Below are 19,873 nucleotides of genomic sequence, written 5' to 3'. Positions count from 1 at the left end.
GAAAGTCTTTGTCATTTCAGTAGTCTAAATGCATAAATAATAAATGGACACTCAACTTTAAAAATGTTTACTGAAAGTTATACCAGTCTGTCCAGTTCCTTTTTCATTTATTTTCACATGCTTGCAATACATTATTTTGTCAAGTGGTGCCATCACAGAATTCCTCTTACCACAAATCAGAAATACCTTTGAATTACATAATTCAGTTGCATAACTGAGTTACTTAAGTCTAGGACAGTCATAAGTTTTTCTCTTCAAACTCACGGATTTCTTGTACAGTATGACTACCAATATAGGTAATTCGCTACTGAGAACTTTATTGTTCAAGCTATCTGTGATTAAAAGTAAAATACTGAAAACAAATTGAAATGCTTGCTGATTAATTTGGAATTTTTTTATTTATTAAAAGCAAGATAATGGCATCTTCTCAAATTTCATGTTGATTAAAAAGCTCACCATATTAAAAATATGAAGTTGATGGGCTGCGGTTGTATGAATTGATAAAATGAGTGAGGGACCCATTATTTTTATTAGAATGTAAACCCTTGAAGTGATTAGGATAAATACGTTATTCATACAAAATACTGAAATGTAGTCTTTTGCGTTTTGTGTGCATACTGTCTGCAGTTTCTGTGTGTACACTTTATACATGCTTTACACCTGCATAGAACCACTATGGAAAACAGGAAAGTGGCGTGAAGTGGTAAATTCTAGCAGACACCAAAAATGCTGTACAGATTGGATCTATATGTAAACCAGTGGATAGATAATGTTGTTTCAGAGGCAGTAGGTTGTTAACCTGATTTGAAATCAGGTAAAACCTCAGTTACAAAGCATGAATAAACCTTTCTTTTTTTTTTTTTAGATTTAATAGAAGTTAATCACATGTTCTAATTAAATATTCACTAATTAACAAGCAAGCATCCAAAGATTTTAAGTAGTTCTGAGCATTTTTCTTAATGTTGCTTGTACCTTAATTAAAAACAAACAAAACCCCCCCAACAAAATAAAAATAAAAATAAACAAAAAAAAACACCACATGCAAAACCCAGGAAGGTGTAAATGTTTGTAAGATTACAAGGTTCTTGGAGAAATAACTTGATGCAAATGTTAATATACCTATTTGGGTATTTTTAAGTCGTAGATACTGCAGAACTCAGGTAAAAGCATGATAAAGAACTATCTCACTTGCAAGGAATGTGCTGAACTGAGGTGTTGGTGTAAAATCCAAGGTTTTCTGTTCCTCGTTTGTGTTATCTCCCAGTCCAAATACTGACTTTGTTCAGGGTTCCACTCTGAATGCTGATTAGAGGAGATTCTGATTAATGCATATGTATTTTGTCTAATATGTAATACATCATATGTAATCACATCACTGTAATACAGACACAGATAGCTAGTGAGAAGTTGGGAGTTACGTTGTTTGAGGCAACGCCATCGGAGAAATCGAAAGAGGAGATTACTGAATTATGTGAACCACCAATCTGAAACATCGCTGTTGAGGAATATCTGTTTAGAACAGAGATAATTACTGATTACTTTTAAGTATCTCAGTAGTTAAAAGGATGCATTTCACAATAGTATCCCAGTTTGGAAAGTCCTAGCTACAGTACTGTTTGCTTTCTGCTATCTGTAGAAAATACAATTTTCTTAATGAAAATTATTACATTACCTTTCATGTTATTTCTAGAGACTTTAAAATAATGCTGCTTCAGTCTTAGTACTAAACGAGTATGTGATATACGGCCTCACTTGTTTACCAGTGGGACATTGCTGTTGGTTTCACTGGATCCAGAATTTCAAACGCTTTGCCTTGTGTGTCTCAGTTTCTTCTTCAGCAGCCTTTAGAAAAGCGGGGGGTAGAAGATTATCTGGTTCTAGTTTCATTGATTTTTCTACAAAGCTTTCTAGGGGATAATTTTTTTCTTTGAAAACCTGTTCCCCTGTGTAAGTATTTATGAGTAGGCAGCCCTAATAAAGATTGTTTCGACATTCTGAGAGTATGGTGGAATAGATTGTACAAAATGTCTGAAAAAAATTGCAAGCACTATACTTGTCTAGTTCCTGTGCTAGGAAGTTCAGGGAGTGAAGGAAAGCAAGCAAATTAAAGCTAGTTAAACACATTGGTCTTATCTTCTGGCTCTCCCAAGATGATGGTACTTTCTAAGTAGATCTTTTCACTGCAGCACATAGAGCAGCTCTGTGTTACACGGTCACTGTTCTTTGTTTAGAATCCATTATGTCTTCTAGCTTTCTTTTCCCTGTCTGCTTACCGCTTTTTCGAAAGGTTGTGCTTTATTTAAATAGCATTTTTTTCTTCAAATGATTTAAAGGAAAATGAATGCACTAGGTTAATAAAGTTTTCGTATTTCATTTTAGAATGCACTGCCTAACTCTCCTCAATAAATTTCCTTCTCCAATGAAAAGTTCTTACATTTCTGTATTAACTAGAATAGAAATAAGAATGGATGACATGTAAAAAAAGAAATAAAATTTTTATCCAAAATTACATATTTTGTCATGATAGTCTGGTTCCAGCATGTTCAAGAACATAACTAAAACGGCATTTTTCACACCGCCTAGCAGTTTATGCTGTCTCTCATACGCAACTTGAAAAGTTACGCACAAGTTAGAGCGACCTCAGGATCTGTCCCATGCAACACTTGCACACTGTAGTGAACGCCAAGGTCTTGCATTTCCCTTCTCCATTCCTTATCTTGTCACCAGATATTTTAGTCTGTCTTATTCACAGTGAAGAAATTTAACCAACAAATCGGCTGAAAATGATGAAGAATTTAATTTTTCCCAACTTTGAGAATTAATTTGTTCTAAATGTCTCTCATCTTGATACAGAAAAGCAAGCAAACATAAATCCAAAAGGAACAAATATGTGAAAGCAATTTTCTAAACATTTCTAGCATTTTATGGGTAAGAAAATAAGACCCAAGGAAAGTCTGGTAGAGAACCGGGAAGTTTTTAATTCATGGTTTGTTTTACCATCTGATTGGCTTTTTTTGGAAGCCACCTATTTGAAAATTAGACTTTCTTAGAGATCCTTCCCAAGAAATGTCTCTATTGTTCTTTTGTCTCATTAATTTTTTTCAAAACCGGGACCTGTTAAACATCTTATAATGCAGCTTTGAAATTATACATCTTGTCTTACAGTAATTGTCTAGCATTGACTTGAGCTACATACCGCAAGATACACAATACATTAGAATTTATTATTGTTCAACTATTTGATGTATGTGTATATATCCATTTTATGGAAGCTTCTGGAAAGCTTAGTCACAGTATTTACAGTCTATACCATATGAAAGGAAACACAAAGTACAGTATGAACTCTTCCTCTTGCTGTACAACACTCATGGTGTTCCTGCAGCTGACGCATCTTGTTTTGTCTTCCAGTCTTGCTGTGTCAAAGGAGTCAGTTAGACATGGGTGTGTTCACGTACGGATTTAAGTGCACATCATCTCTGAAAATCAGGTGAATATTTAAAAATCTAAATACTAAGTTAAGTTCTAAATTTAGCTTGCTATGAAACATTTGGTTGGTTACACCAAATTTTTGCATCATTTGGTGGTTAGGATCTTATTTTTTTGAGTAAAAAGAAACTAAATATTGCTGCATACGTAGGAAAGGTTCAGTCTCGGTGGTGATCGATTTTGTTACGTGAGAGTACAAAGTTCCCAGCCTTATACTATAGAGAATGGTGCTCTGGTGGATTGTGACACTGTAAGCCTTAATTACTCTGGCACTTGACTGGAAAAACCACCTACCGCAACTTTTCATCTCAGGCTGTGAGGCAACGCAGGGAGGCAAACTGCTGTGCCTTACAGGTGCCCAGGCGGACAGCTCGAGGGTGGGCTAGCCTTGAGCCATATAGATGCATGGCTGCCACTCGCCTGGGGATCAACGTTTTCTTTTCTGTCTGAGCCACAATAACAGTATTAACTACAGCAGGCAGCAGAATAGTCTTTTTATACTGAACTTTGTCATATCGTTAATATTTATAAATAGGAGAAGTATTTAAAGTTAACTAATATGTTTTTCAAGTTAATCATTGCTGGCAAGTCAGATTGTGAGCCAGGTGCTCTACCTGAAAGGAACTCTGCTACAAGCAAGAAAGAGAGAGAGGATTAAACCACTGTAGGTGCTTGTTTGGATTGTTCTGAAACAGAATTGTATCTGAAGATATTATAGGTGTGTGATTCCTACTTCTAGGTCTCACTTTCTGGCAAAAAGCCAAGAGTTAAATCCTGAAACTTTTCAGGGTTCTGACCCTCTGAAATACTAGCAGGAGGTGGATACCTCAAATACACCATTCACTTGCATTTGCTTTCCCATTCCTTGTGTGGTCTTGACCATGCTTGGTAACAGCTGGCACAAAAGTGCTACATCCCGTCATCATCACTGTTCCTAACCAAGATGTTCTCAGGTCTCCTCCAGTGGCCTTTTGAATCCTTCTGATGCCATTGTTCTCCATTTCTGAAGAGTTTGAAATAGGAAATTTGGAGTGTTTTCTTTTGGCACAAAATCTCTTCTGGAGTGACAAAATACTTCCCCAATTTGTATTTTCACTCTCATTTCTTTTCTTTGCCAAAAGCTCTTTGCAGTGAACATTTCAAAGCATGGTTTCCAGTGTCTTCAGTCTGAAAGTGAAGTTTTGATGGGTTTTGAAGCAACAGTTTCCATATACTCTTGCTATTCCTTTATGCTTTCCCCACCTACATAAAGCAGTGGTGTCCAGCCAGCCACTGCAGCCTTCTTTCTCACCTTCTTAAGAGGGAGGGTCCAGTTTGTCCCCAAAAGATATTTGCAACTTCTGTGAAGAGCAGCTCCTTAAGTTACGTGCATGCGAAGGAGCATGCGGAAAGAGTGAGCCTGCCTTGCCAGGACACCTTATCCACTTTTTGAACCCCTCTTTGCAGCAAGCCTTTGGATATAGGAAGACAAGAATGGCAGCTGGATGAGTTGCTCCCCTACTTAACTACCATCTGTATGGGGCTCAGGGACCTTACATGAATTACAAGGCCAGCAGCTGGCTATCCCTTTCATGAAGTGTGGCCAGTTCTGACGTACTTGTTCAGAACACTTGAAATACCAAGCAAAGCTCTCAACCCTACTGTTACCCGTGAAGTACACAGATGCTGGGTATTGCTAGGTCTTGTCTGTGACGTGAGGCAAACGCTCCCTTCCACAGGCGCCTCTTTCTGTCTCTTCTTTAAAAACAAAACACTATCACTCTTTCACTGTTTGTTTCACTGTGGTGAGAGGAGTTGCGTATCCCCTGCTCACAGAAGTACCTGATATGGTGAGGATCCTATACTCTACACTAGTGCCATTAAATTTGTTGTTTTCAGGTGGTGATTGAATCTTTCTTGGTCACAGTATTTCTATAAACAAACACGTATGTTTTGGCTGTACAGACTGCAGTATAAGAAATTTGAATTCGTTTCTTTTTATTCTTTTACCTTTTATCCTTTATTCTTTGTATCCTGTATCCCTGTACATTGCTTCTATGTACAGTGGGCTCCTTGAAAACATTTATTAGTAGTTTATTCACTTTCTTTTCTCAAAAATGATGTTTTCTGCATTTATTTCCATCTGAGTGTATCACAACATAATGGAGTGTTAGGAGAATGCAAAAATGAGCAGCCAAGCAACAGCAGACTAGCACAGGAACTGGGAAATCTGTTCTAGCAGGACTGCGGAGTGAGTTGTGTGCAGGAACAGGAGAGATCTTTGAAACTCAATCACCTTACCAGTGGTTAACGATGTAATATTTTATTCTGCACTCTAAAATGATGAACACTTTCATAATCAAATCCATAGGCAAGCTGTCACGTGATGGAGTATCATGGGATTTTTCTTTCAGGAGATCCTGGGTTTGTGAAAATTAAAATTAAATGGTATAGAAGCTCCTCTCTCAAAGATGCAAAATGCTGCATATTCTAGAACATTTTCTAAGCACTTACTGGTTTTGTTAGTGATGCAACGAACTGGAGATTTGATATTCCATTCTTCAGTGTTTTAGTACTGATTAAATACGTTTTTAGAAGTGCCAGCAGTGACCAAAGGGAGATTACTGTGGTTTTGAAGAATCGTGAAATTAAAGGATTTGTGAGGGATATTAAATGAAGTGACTGGGGTTTACGTGTGTGTTCACTCGGTTATAAAGTAGAATTGGTGCCTAACTAGCTGGCTGCTGTTGAGGTTAATACTGTTATACTTTGGCATTTTGTTTTGCTTTATGTTTTGGTAATTTCAAACATGCAAGAGTTTGGGTTATGTTGGCTTTACAGACCATGGAGGGTCATGTGTAACCCTGTGAACAGTCAAGAGTCATCTTGTAAACTAAGCAGAAATGATCATTGCAAGCCATGATGTTTGTAAAAGCTGTGTTAAAGGGAAAAAAGTGATTGTGAAAACAAGAAATGTTGAATCCTATGTTTATGAGAGTAGGGTGTCTGTCTTAGTTTGATAGAAACCGTAATGAAAAACAGCTGAAATAGCTGGTAGGAAAATACCTGGCTTTCTTTTAAAAAAAAAGAAATGTAATCACTGACTTCAGTTTCTTTGCTAAGATCTTTAAGATTAGTCTGTTTGACTTGTTCTCTTGAAAAAGAACAGAATACTGCAATCTAACCAAATGCTTATTTTAAAGTCTTTTTGAAAAATGCAAGTAGACTTAAGCAACTATTAAGAAGGTACAGTAGAAACACAGAGCCAGTAATTTCCAACTTGTAACAAATATCTTTGAGCAAGGGACGCTACCCAATAATTCATTTTCTTTTTGTAATTTCAAAATAAAAAGGTTTTGCAAATATTTATTTCTTTTAATTTTTGAAAGTAATTTTGGTATCTCTTTTCACTATTGCTTGCAGTTAAGATGGCTTTTCTTCCCCGGATTTTGCTTCTACTTTATTAAATTTATGTCCTGAGCTGTGGCTGCTTGCTGCTGTGAAACCAGCAGAGGGTGCACGGAACATACTTAGTCGTAGCTGTTTCTTCATAGTCCGCTGGGTTGTTGATATATGGAAACCAGATAGCTGCCCTCTTAAGCCCTATTCAGGTGAGGTACCATATGACTTGAATATGATTCTCAATGTAATTCACCGTTGTGCTTCAGTGCACTGTTTTCCATCCAATTCATGCCTGTACATGCACGAATTTTTCCCCTCTGTTGTGTGCCAGGCTCAGGGTAATGTACCAGTTCCTACGCACCTGGCCTTTAAACACCTGCTATAATTAACAGGGATTACACAGTCGTCATTTTCACAGATCAAAGCCTACTTTAAAAAATGTTGGTGAATCTTAGTTGTTTATCACCACGACATTTTATGAGAAAGGTCTATGAAAATGGATGGTTAGGTATTTCTCTGCTTTTTTGACCATAAAAAAGCACTCCTGACACTAACCTGCGTTAGCACGGGGGCTCTGCTGATGGCTGCCACCCTCCCTCCCCACTCCCACCAGCTAGCGTTGCCTGCTAACTCCCAGTTTCTATCTTATCTGGCCCATTACAAAATAGTTCAAGGATTTAGATAACTTTTAAAAGTTTGTTTTCTTTTACAAGTCCTGGACTCCTTTTTGTTAGAGTGCTTCTGCTCTACTTGATCCTGAAACACTTCTTATTTCATTCATCAGAGAAACATGGTCAGGAGAGCTCAGTTAAGAAATGTAGCTGAGGGAATCTGCTTTTCATTATCTTTAGAATATTTTTTTTTTCCCGCATGTAGAGATGCTTTATTTAACTACTGGTTACTGAGTTTTGTTATGGTGAGTACTCTGGGTTTTTTTAAAGCGTGTAATGTATCATGTCTGGAAGGGGACCAGCCAAGTACACCTCTGGAAAGAACTGGGTAAAGAACTTTTACCTAAAACCATCTGGGGGTTAGGATTTGAGGTGCTTTGCAGATTTGTCACAGCTTTTAGTAGGATGATTTTGATCCTATCATCTTTTGTGTATTATTCCCCTATATTTACATAGACCCTCAATGAGATCAGTTTTCTGTGTAATGTTCATGGGCTTGCTTGTATTTAGATAAACGTATCTGATCTTCTCTGGACATGATTATCGGAGTGTTCTAACCCAGTAAAATACTGATAAAACTTGTTTCCAGACTATGAATGTTGTAAATATGTTCATAAGTTTTTGGTATTTCTGGATAATGTGACTCTGGCGAATGATACAGTTCAGCAGATAGGTACTTGCGTTGTTTTTAGACTGCTCGTGTTGTTTTATTATTGGCTGTGTAGAAGTCGGTGTGCTGACAGGTAATCAAGTACTGCTCTGGAGGAGATTGGCAGCTCTCAGTAACAGCAGCCCCCCTTCAAATCCTGTCTCTCTGACAGGGATTCCCCTTCCCCTGGCAGCCTTCTCCTGCCTCCTGGCAGGGCTGCGGGTGTCTCGCCATTCCTTGAGAGTTGTTGCAGTGCTTGTCTCTGCAGACCCATTTATCTCTTGGTTTTGATGTCCATCCGCATAGCCTACCAATTGCAACAGTTCAGAAATGGGAAAGTTGCTGTAATCTTCCATTTTCAGTTATAAACTAGTCCCTAACATCAGTCCTGTGAGAAATACTATGAATGCTTTTAAAATTTTTTTGCATAGTGTTTGGTCATTTATATGATGAAGTCTAATGAATAAGACAGTCCTTTGGCTTTAATCACTTACAAATTTGCTCAAAATGGATAGTATTTATTTTACTACACTCATCTGAAAGATTTCTTAATGAAATCATTGCCTTTATGTACTCTGTTTTAACAATGAATGTATTGTGATAGTGAATGTATCATACAACATGAAAATTATTTATATCTATGTGTATTAGTATTTAATAATAACGTATTCAATACTTTGAGTATATTGAAAACATGAGCACATTTTATATATAGTTTCAGTAGCTTAATGTAAAATACATCACAGGTACTATTTTCTAAGACATAAAAGGAGTCTTTGTCAGTTTAACATGTAGGACCATACAGCTGTGGCACCTAAGCGGCCCTAATTTAATTGCTGTAAGAATTATCTTAAGGAAAGGAGGGAAAAAACAATCTGTAGTTTAGTTACACAATGTATATTAATATGCATTTATCATCAGTATGATACAGTTGCATAATACCACTTTGAAGGATTTTTTTGTCCCACACTGAAGCACTTTCACCCTGTATTTAATTTTACCCTTATGTCTGGCTATCTGAGTTTCTAATGCTTGGTTGTTAGAATAAGTGCCTAATTCTGTGAATTAGCCTGCCATAAATCACTGAAATACACTCATTAGCTCAATTTCCTGTTAACATGTTTCTGCTTTGTAATTGCTCCTATTTGTAACTTTTTTCAAAAACATCTTGTTTTTCCAGGATCTTGTTGGAATCAAGATCATTGTATCAAATACAACTTGATTTTTGCTTATTTCTAGCAGGCCAAGCTCATTTCTAGCTGAGTCACGCTGTAATTAAATGTCTTACTCTGGATCTCAAAGCTTTAAAAAAAATTTCTTTGTATTATTGCTTGTAAGAAGAGTCTTTCATCATTCCAGTTGAGTCTTATTTTTGTAGCTCTTCGGTGAAAACAGAAAACCAAAATTGCAGTTGCCCTAAAAACCTTTTCTTGTGGATTTACAGGCATCATCCTATGCTCTTCCTCTCACCCTCCAGCTGATTGTCCTTGTAGAGGTAGGAAAATGTCAAACCAGCCCTAGGGAACATTGATTTAGATAATTGGTGTAGACTCAAGTTTTGAAGCTTCTTCGCCTCCTGAGATCCCTCAAAATGTTTTAAAGTTAATTGGTCGCTTTAATGTCAAACAGCAAATTTCAGCCTACTTGTGGTAGGGTTTGCTTTCCTTACGTATTTCTTTCCTCACTCGAAACCACAGTCCATTGGTGTCTGGGATGCACAGGCTGGAAAGCCAGGACTTAGGCAGCTCATTATGTATGTAATGCCGGCAGTTCTTTCCTTTCCAGATTAACACCATTTCTGCCTCAAAGAATGCTCAGATGCTGGTAAAGTAACTAAAGCCTGTGAAGTCTCTGACTCTGGGGGCTGTTCTTACAGAACAACATGGGTTCTGCAGGGAAATGCAACGTCTAGTTGCTAGTATAATAGGTTTGGAGTATAACGTTATTTGTATCAACTTATCGTTAGTCTCATTGGTACTGGCTTGCAATGGTTGGGAGGAGGGGTGATGAAAGGAGGTTTGCATCTAACAGAGCAAGTGATTTGAGGTCTGCTTTGGTTTACTAAAATCGTAATCTCATTCGTAATAAAATTAGTTTGAGTACAGTTTGGGTCAGTTGAGATTTGCCTTCATGACAGTTGTATCTACTTTGGTTTCCTTAGTCCAGTGTTACCTTTAATACGTTGGAATGCTAGTTGGATTTTATATTTCAGTTTTTTCACAGTGCCTTGTACTCAGTTCATGAAGAGCAACACACGGTTTACTCTTATAATGTTGAAATGTGAAAGGAAATGACAGAAAACTAGAGATTTTCATGTGATAACTTTCGTTGTGAGTGACTAATTTCCATTCATCTCTTTATTAAGATCTTTTGCAGTTCTTCTCTGAAGTTCTAATTCTTTCTGGTTTTTTTCCCCCATACTACAGTGGATTACAATATCTTCTCACTCTGTTCAAGAACAATGTGATTGTAGTATTCTCTGCAGCTATAGAGTATGGATTAAATGATGTTCTTTACTGTGAATTAAAGGAAAGAAGTACTGCTCAGTGAATAGTATCAGTTTCCAAAGGTCAGCTTTCTTAAAGATACTTCAAGTATCAAGAAAATACTTCTTTTTCACATGCTCATGTCATTAGGTTATGAGCCACCCACCCTATTGTTGCTCATCGCCAGTGGGCATGCCTGTAACAAAGCCCCAGCAAGGTGATGTTTCCCAAAGGAGTTTCTCTGAAACACAAAATCTCAGACTCGTCCTGCTGAGAAACAGCTCTCCTGGCAACTTGACAAACCTTAAAAAAACTGCTGCTTCTCATTTTATTTTACAGCCCTCCTATCTTTCTTTTAAGACGCTTATAAAAATGTGAGAGACCCGGGAGAAATCATAGTATCATTTGGAAGGAGTCAACAAAATTACTTATTGTTATATCCAATTCTCAATCTCTAACTTGGCAAACTTTTTACTGCCTAGAAAAGGGATTAGATTTTGAGAGCAGGAACTACGTACGTCTTCTGTAAAACGTTCGTATTTTACACTGTTACTCTGCAAATTTGAGCTTGCGTATGAACGTATGAAAGGAACTGACACAGAAGAGGGTCTGCATTATTGGGGTTTTTGTGGTTATCGGGGCATCACGGTTCCCCATCGTTGCTCCAGGCATGTTGTATATCCCTAACAAAAATTTGTTATTCGAAAGCATATCTTAAATATACAATGCTGACACAACTAGAGACGCTAACTTACATTAACTCAGAGGTCACTATGGAAAGCAAGGCTTAGTTATGATAGAAATTGTCCCCAGACTGGTGAGATGTCTACCTCACCTGTTTCCCAAATTCCTGCTTGATGTCAAATGAAGCACTCGGTAATCTCCTGTGATGCACGGGGCCGTCGGCTCTGGTGTCAGGAGCAGACACTCGTCCTGCTCAGCCAGCCCCCCGAGAGGGTGAGGAAGGCACCCCTCAAACCGGCCGAGGAGCTGAGTCCAAGCTGTCGCCTCTGCCTCACGATCAGTACCCGTCCATACTCATTTCAAGAGAGTATAAAGTTAGTTTTAATAATAAGAAAAAAAAATATACTGCCCAAGTATATAAATAGGTAGATAGGAAAATAACCTTGTGGTAGAATTTAGTCAAAATGAAGTATTTACGTTTGGATTAGGTTCTCCTTTAGTAAAGATGGTTTTAAAATTATTAGACCTGTCAGGGGGCAGGTTGATGAATTTAAGAAAACTTATGACCGGTTCCTGCCAGTTCAAATTATGCTACTATTATAGAGCAGATAGCATGTTTTTTTCCTTTTATCTTATGTGTAAGCTGATGGCGGATGGGGTGTTGTTTTGGTAGCTATTGATTGCACAGTTGCTTTGTGCATCTAAGGTTTCAATAGTGACCATCTGAAAGCAATAATTAAACATTACTTGAATATGGTATTTAATTTAAAGCTCTTCTGCCTTCTTTTGTACACTTTTATCCTCGACAGTTTTCAGGATCAAACCACATTTGAAGAGATTGCAGGGCAACACCGACAGAACAAGATAGCGTAAAAATAATCCATTGGAATACATCCATTGGAGATGTGATCAGCTGTGAGAGTGCTCATTTAGACACTCAGCAGTGCTTTAACTGTTATAATAATAAATGCCTTTGATTTCTCATTAATACTTTGAAAACTGGATTGAAGAAGATGCAAAGACATGATTTGTATAGAAGTTACTATACAAAATAAAGCTGCCTTGTAGTTGCCTCCAAAAGTCAATGTATCATCACATTAAAAAAGGACTCCTCTGCCAAAACAGATCATTATTGCTTTGCAGGATATGAAAATGCCATTTTATTTTTTGCTCTTGAAAAATCTTTTTTTCAGCACAGGAAATGAACGCTTCTACCTTTATCAGGTTTCTTTAGCTTATAATTGTATTACTATGAAAAGTAATCAATTACAAGACATGGCAATCTGGCCTTCAGTACTAAAGATAAAATAATAATTTCAGTCTCAGAGGTTACACAAGTCCATCGTTCCCTTCCTTGGAGGCATCTGCTCATCCTGAGTGTGATACAGAGCACAGTATAAAAGCACAAGTTTTCAAAGAGACAAATTTTGTTCCCCAGCAGGTGGGTGTAAATCGCGATGGAATTGCACCCGAGAAGTAAAGCAGATTTTGAAACAAAATATTTGATAGTTCCTGGAAGTTACGCTGAAATCAGCCTATCTAGGATTAGATTATCACAGAATAAGCATTCTGTGCATGCTTGTAAATATGCACTTACATAGTCTTTCATGTTGGATTTTCCTGTCTCTTCCCACGAAGTGTAATGTCTCTTATGTTCAAGCTTCCCGTTATTCTAGAACCGCCCTGCTCTTGCGCACACCATCACCTCCTTTCTCAAGGCACTTAAGCCAGTACTTAACTTTGTGTCCAAAGATTTTAACTTAAAATAGTTGAAGTACAATGCTGAAAAAGGCTGTATTCTTTTTGAATCATGGCCAGTTATACAAATGTGCTGTTTTATCTTTCAAGCTCTCATGTTAAGATATTTAAAGTCACAAAATACGGAATTTTATGGTGATGGTTAGAGTATTGTGCCTGCTGGTTTTCTGTAAATTCCTTCTTCCTTCTCCTTGTTTTGCAGAGGTCAGAGGAAAGTACAATATTAACTTCCATGAACCTTGTTCCCTCATTGTATCTTTATTTTTCTCCTTCTTATTGTATCTCATCACCTGAGTATTTTGACTAACACGCTCCTGTTTCCATGCTACACACTCCCCATTTCAGATGAGAAGTGTCCCCGCTTTATTTCTTGTTGGAAGGGATCTGGGCCTCTCATTTAAACACATCAACAATATGATTTCAGAAAAGTCAGGGGAATCAGGCATTTCTATCTGTGTTGACACACTGTCTTATATATATCGCTAATTCGTAGGAATATTATCCGTTATATGAATTATAGTTTAATGGGAGTTGGATTGAGTGCTCTAAATTTAAGATCTCCTGTGGCTTATTGTAGGCTTTCAGTGTGATACTGACCGAATTGCTTCATGTCTCAGTGTCTTGGTTTTCCATTCATGATAAAGGGATGACAGCAGTATTTCCTTTTTTCAATTCTTTCTTTTATCTGTTTTGAGTGTGATCTTTTAGCTGAGGAACTTTTTTGCATGTGCTGTGTTAGGTTTCATAACAACTGCTAGGAACTGCCGCTACTGGTAAAGGGAAGTTTTGTGTTGCCTTCTCATTTAACATCCTGTAATGCTTTCGGGGAGATTTTGACTGAACTGTTTAAGACAGACAAGGATGCTTTCATGTAATTTGGGAAGTTACAGGCAACTTTTCTGTCCTTGGAAGCTCATGTTTCTTTTCTGTATCCTCAGTCCCTAGTTAGCGTAGTTTCTTCAGTGTTTATGCCACCATAAATGTCTGTAATAATTGTTCAACTTGCAGCAATCTAAAGATGACATGAAACATAGCAGAAAGAGGAATATTTACTACATTCATAGCATTTAGCTGGTGCCGGCATTCAGTGGAGAGACTAAAGTAGATGCCCGATAGGGCAATCTTACAAAATGAAGAAAAGCAGTCATTTTCTGGAAATTGATGATGTCCCACTTAGCCACATCATTTTATAGAGGACGCACCTTCAGAATTATTCTTCTTCATGAGTCATCATTACCCATGCAAGTGTGGTCTGCAGAGGCTCTAGAGTGACTGAGGAATCAAAGGAGGAAATAATTCTTAGGAGTGTTGCTTTGTCGGTCATTTCTAGAATTACAGCGCACCCTCCAGAAGTGGTTAAGGGTGAAAACAATTTAAGTTTAAATGAATTTTAAAGGGCATTAGGCAATCAAATATTAATGTTACCTCAGTACATTTGAAAAGGAATAGAGGGTAAACAGGATGCATTACAAACATTTCTGTATCAGTATTGTACTATTTCTTTTATATTGTTTTTTTTCCTTGCAGGGACCATTAAAACATTCAAATCTGAATTTCTGTAAACTGTGCAGTCTCCTTAGTTGTCTACACTTGTAAGTAAAAACTAATGTAATTACAGTAATTTTGACATCATACCAGGAAAATCATGTAAATCATCATTAAAAATGGTTGAAGTATGAACTTATTTTTTTATTCTAACGTGAGGAAGCTTTTCAGAAAGCTGTTAGGCTTGACAGGAAAGTAGAAAGAACAACTGAGTAATTGACAGGATCCGTTTAATCCCATTTATCCGTGATTTTGATTTTCCCAGGGCAAGAGCTACAGTCTGCGTTGTCATGCGAGGAGAAAGTTTCAGTGTACGCAGTGCATTATCCAGTCTTTACAAGCGATCAAGCGTAAGAGCAGACTTTTGGCTATGTTTGCATTACTCTCCTTTTTTTTTTTTTTTTTTAAATGGAGAGTAGCTTGGTTTTTATAGATAATTTTGTTTAACGTTAAAACACTGACAAGAAAAGTGGAAATGTTTCGCTCTGCACTCTTGATTGCGCACGCTGTAGTTTGGAAAATGGATGTGCTCCTCTGGAAGGGCTTCAAATCAAGGCAGGGCGCTTTACGCCCGACGCGCTGTAGTCAGGCGCAGGTGTGCGACTGTAGCACCGGGAAAAACCCGCGGAGGGGCCTGGCGGCACCGCGCAGCACCCCCGCACGCGTACCCCAACAGCACCTTCTGGCTGTGCCGCCTCTCCCTCTGCGAATCGATGAGCCCCGCTCGCCAGCTTACACACGGATTCATATTGGAAAATCCCTGTTAACTTCAGTTCAATTCTACGCTTCTTAACAGCAACAAAATAAATACTATTAGTAGTAAGAGACCTGTTGTGAATCCACCGGTGTACAGGGCGAAGCCGCTCCGAGGGTCTGCCCCTCTGTGAGGGGGTAGGACCTTTCACACCCTTTTCCCCTGATCTCTACTGCTCAGACTCTTCTAAAGGCGGCAAAACTCGAGGGCCTCGCCCCCTACGTTCCCCCGCTGAAGGCCGTCCTCCCCTTTCCCCATCGTACTGGGGTTTCTGACCCTATTTTCCCAACCAGCCGCGAACCACAACCCCGCTGGTGGCTGGGGCAGCCGGCCCCTGCGGCACACGGGCCTGGCGCAGCAGGGCAGCTCGCGGCGGAGATTCGGCACGGGCGGCTGCCAGCTGTGCCCCCGTAGCGGGAATCTCCACGGTGCAAGCCCTTGGTGTGTCACCCCTTTTCCTCTGCACACCATTTGCCTTCTCTAGGCTACTGCCTTCATCACCAGCCTCGGCCCTGCCCATTCCTTTTAAAGCCTGTTCAACTCATTTCGCCAGTGGCCGCGCAGTGGTGTTTACCTAATTACTCTATCAGTCCCTATAAAGCAGCGAAAAGGGCTGTTGGCAGCAAAGGTGGAGTAAATAAAGGTAGGACTGGGCATGAGCATGTTAAACAAGTAAAAGAGCACGGAGTGGTGACTGAGCGGGTGCTCTCTGCTACTTCCAGCCAATTGAATTAATTAGCTAAATGGATTTGGGAGATCCATCCCTTGTCCTGCAAACCCTGTCCTTCCTGGCAAGCATCTCGAGACAAATGACAGTCATGCACGTCGTGGTATTTAGTCTCTTTGATGAAAAGCTTTGATCTGTGTCTTGTTTCTGCGGCCGAGCGTGAGGCATAAGGCTGGACGGGATCTCACGCAGGATCGCTGGGCTGTTCGCCTCAAGCATACCTCCCCTCATCTTGACAGGAGTTTCTCTCAGCTGCTCCCATCGCTTCCTGTGACAGGATTACATGTAATACCTATAGATAACCTGCTGCTGGGCTGATCCTCCTTGTGTTAGAAAGCTTTTCTCCACCACTGCATAATAAGTCTTGTCTTATGCGTGATGGACGTGGAGAACAATTAGTCACCATCCTCTTCTCATAACAAATTTATACATATTTTAAATATGTTATCATGTCTTCTCTTAGCCTTCACTTTTTCTAGACTAAACAATCTAATTCTTTCAACCTTCCCTTGTTCTACATCTGTTATCATTTTTTGTGGCTTTTACCTGGACCCTCTCCAACTGTCTCCTTCCTCCGACAGCCCAGTAGGCAGAGCTGGACACAGTAATGCAGTTAGGGCCTTGCCACTGCTGGTGGGGGAAGAATAACTTGATTTGTTTACAGTATTGCTATGAATGTATATCAGGCTGCCTTTTTCTGCAACTGGATATCATTCTGATTTATAATTTCCTTATAGACCGCTATAACTCCCCTGCAGATCCTTTTTGCAGTACGGTTGCCTAGCAAGTCTCCTTTCTATACTTGAATTATCCTTCTATGGTAATTTGCACTTCTCTTTGTGGATCTAATGCATTAATTTCAGGACATTTATCCAAATTACTGTGATCATGGTGAATTCTAATCCAATCTTGTAAACTGCTTGCAACCTCACCCAGTTTTATATCACATCAGATTTTGCAAATTTCTTTTTTATCACCAAAGTACTGGATCCTTAAATACACGAGGTATCAGAATTACAACTAACTTGTTTTGAGAAACCTGATGAAAGGTCTTTGTCTGGTTGTGCCCACCTCTCTGATGAGCATGCAGGAGTTATATTGTAGGATATAGTCAAACTTTGCTCGGCTCGACCCAAGGTAACTGGCATTTCAGCCACCAAAGGCAACACTCGGATGCTAAATTAGCCTGTGTGGAGCTCCAGGTGACGGTAGAAGTATTCTCTCAGGCAGAGCTTATTTTGAGCTAGCAAGATTGTTCTATGCTGCATTTCTTTTTCTAACACATTTGCAGGCTTTTTTCTTATGCTTCATGTTCTTGCTTGTCCCTGTGTCTTTGCATGGTGAATTCTTTGCGGTTCTCCCAACATGCTAAGCTGTGTGTACTTACCAATACCTTTTGAATTACTCCTTTGGGGCTTCGAGGTAATTAAATATCTCCTGGTATAGTGTACTGCTCACTTACTCTGCACTGGGTTAATTTGCTGCTGTGCCGTTAGCACTGCCCTTCTGTAAACTTGTCCTCTCATCTGAACTCTTCCCGCCTTGGATCGCCTTTGCCTGGGGGTGTCCTGGATTAGTCCCTGGAGCTGGCTGCGGCTGCATTCTCTGCAGTCCCCTAGCATTTGCCTGTTCTTCCTTTCATAGGAAACATGAAATCTCTCGGTTTATAATCACTTTTGTTTGATTTTCTTTTCATCACTAAATTCTTAACAGTTCTTCTACAAAGGCAAAGTTAAAGCTAGAACCCCACCACCTGTGCAATGTCTTTTACCACTTTATGGCCTGCCAGATTACTTTTTGAGCAAATACCCGAGTATCTTTTCCTCTAGGAGAAATAAGAGAGTGTTTAATTCCCAATTTTGTCCCTATTCTAATTTTGAAAGCCTTTTGAGTTTTCGTGTGCTTTCATGGAGGAGTTCTTCCATCCAGGATGCCAACAGAAGACTGTTTCGGAGGTTATCTTCACACCTTGAAGTAGCCGAGGGAATATTTTTATGAGCTAGTAATCTAATCCTTTCTGCAAAGCAATTGCAATTAAAAAACACAGCCTGCTCTGACCTCGGAAGCTTAACATTGTTTTAAAGCGTATTCTGCAGCTTTTTAAAATATGTCTGGAAGAAACTTGCTGACGAAACTATGAGGGGTGTTGTGCCTCATCAGTATAATGGCAGCCACAAAGAGATGAGGTATAACCAGCTACGACCTTACCCTTGTGACAGGTAGCCAACACGCAGCATAATAATCTTCCCTGAGCAGAGAACAAAACAGAGCTAAGTCTGACAGGCACTTCTGCAACCTATATGAATGTGAAAAAAGAGGTGAACAAGATAAATCCTATATTGGTAGAACACCCAATGAGAGTATTGTCTCAGAGTGAAAACTTCATGCTTGATCTGTCTCTTATGGGCCAAGCCGCAACCCTAGTTCTGCAGCCTTTTTTTCCTTTAGGAAAGGATGTATGCGGTTCAGCTATTTGAGCATGTTTCTTGTTTTCTTTGTTTAAAAAATGTTCTGTAATAGTTATTTCAGACCTCTGTAAATGGATGACAAATAGCCGCATTTTAGTTAAACCAGAACTTTCTTTACAGCCATTTCTTACCCTGCTGTCAGTGCTATTTCAGTAGCTCTGTGGGTAACAACAGTATTTTTCTTTCTTCGGAGGCTCCAAATATTAGAATTATTTTAGGGGAGTGGTTTTGGATTCATACTGATGGGTTATATATCATGTGTATTATATAATGCCTGTAATTTAAGAGTCCATAAAGAAAACAAAACATTTATTATATTCCGAGGCATTTCCAGGGAGTGAATAACTATGATTAACTGAATAGGCCATTAGCTACCACTATTGCTCTGCTCAAATGCAGCTGAAATAGCATTTCTTTAGTGGTAAAAATATTTGGCAGCACTGCACTTGCAAAAAAAAAAACTTTACAAATTACATTTTTGGAAAGTCCTCTACATTCTTAGGAATCTCCGAAGAAGTTATATTTAAAGGCACCAGACTCAATTTTCCTAGGCTGAAGCTGTTCAAGAAATATAATAAGTATATACTTATCGGTAAATATTATATTTCACCAATCTTATGCCCACATATGTAGGAATTCAATAATTAAAGTAGCTATGGTGATAAAATTTTCTTTGGATTTATTAAGCCTTCTCACTCAATTATCTTCATTATATTGTACATATTTACTTCTGGTCAGATGTGTTTGCTCTCCCCAGTACATATGTTTTCCAAACTATTTATATCACTGCAGAAACACGTTCTACAATTAGAGAAAAAACATATGCTGTTCATTTTATAATAGCAGAATTACTAATGAAATACTGATAGCAAGATTTTTCTATTAGTGATATAAGCCAAAGAGCATGACCTAACAGTTAATGTTAATTACCATTTTTTTACTTCTGTTTTTTTAAAAAAATGCTATTTTGGCATTGAGATAGATTGTTCTTTTTAGTACATCTTAACCACCTTCTATTGCACTGCCTTGTTTTATTTACTAGAAGTTTTGCTTATAGTAAAGGAATTTTCCTTTGTGCTGAATTTTTGTTCAAAAGAAGAAACAGAATATGTCTTCAAGGTAAAATAAGGGTCTTCAGATTATTTTTTAATTTAATATTCTTGACAGCTTAATCTGATTGGAAACCAGCTATCCTCTGAAGTTTCTTTATCGTCCTCTGCCTCAAACAACTTTTTAATATATTTTCATGCTTTGCATAATGTCA

General features: G+C 38.5%; 1 protein-coding gene across 2 annotated transcripts in view; it reads left to right on the top strand.

Annotated features, from left to right (window-relative positions):
- The window catches only part of SCAF8 (SR-related CTD associated factor 8), a 98,491-nt gene that overhangs the window by 67,543 nt on the left and 11,075 nt on the right, over positions 1-19,873 (top strand). Inside the window, exon 21 of one of the 2 annotated variants that reach the window (XR_012673022.1) lies at positions 14,643-14,707. The exons of the other annotated variant lie outside the window; for it this stretch is intronic. The gene's annotated coding sequence lies outside the window, so the exon portion shown is untranslated. The remainder of the gene's footprint in view (positions 1-14,642; positions 14,708-19,873) is intronic. 2 annotated transcript variants of the gene reach the window in all.

The sequence above is a fragment of the Calonectris borealis genome, chromosome 3 (assembly GCF_964195595.1).
Source record: "Calonectris borealis chromosome 3, bCalBor7.hap1.2, whole genome shotgun sequence".
NCBI lineage: Eukaryota > Metazoa > Chordata > Aves > Procellariiformes > Procellariidae > Calonectris > Calonectris borealis.
Note: the sequence above shows the minus strand (reverse complement) of the source record. Positions and strands in the feature narration are given on the sequence as shown.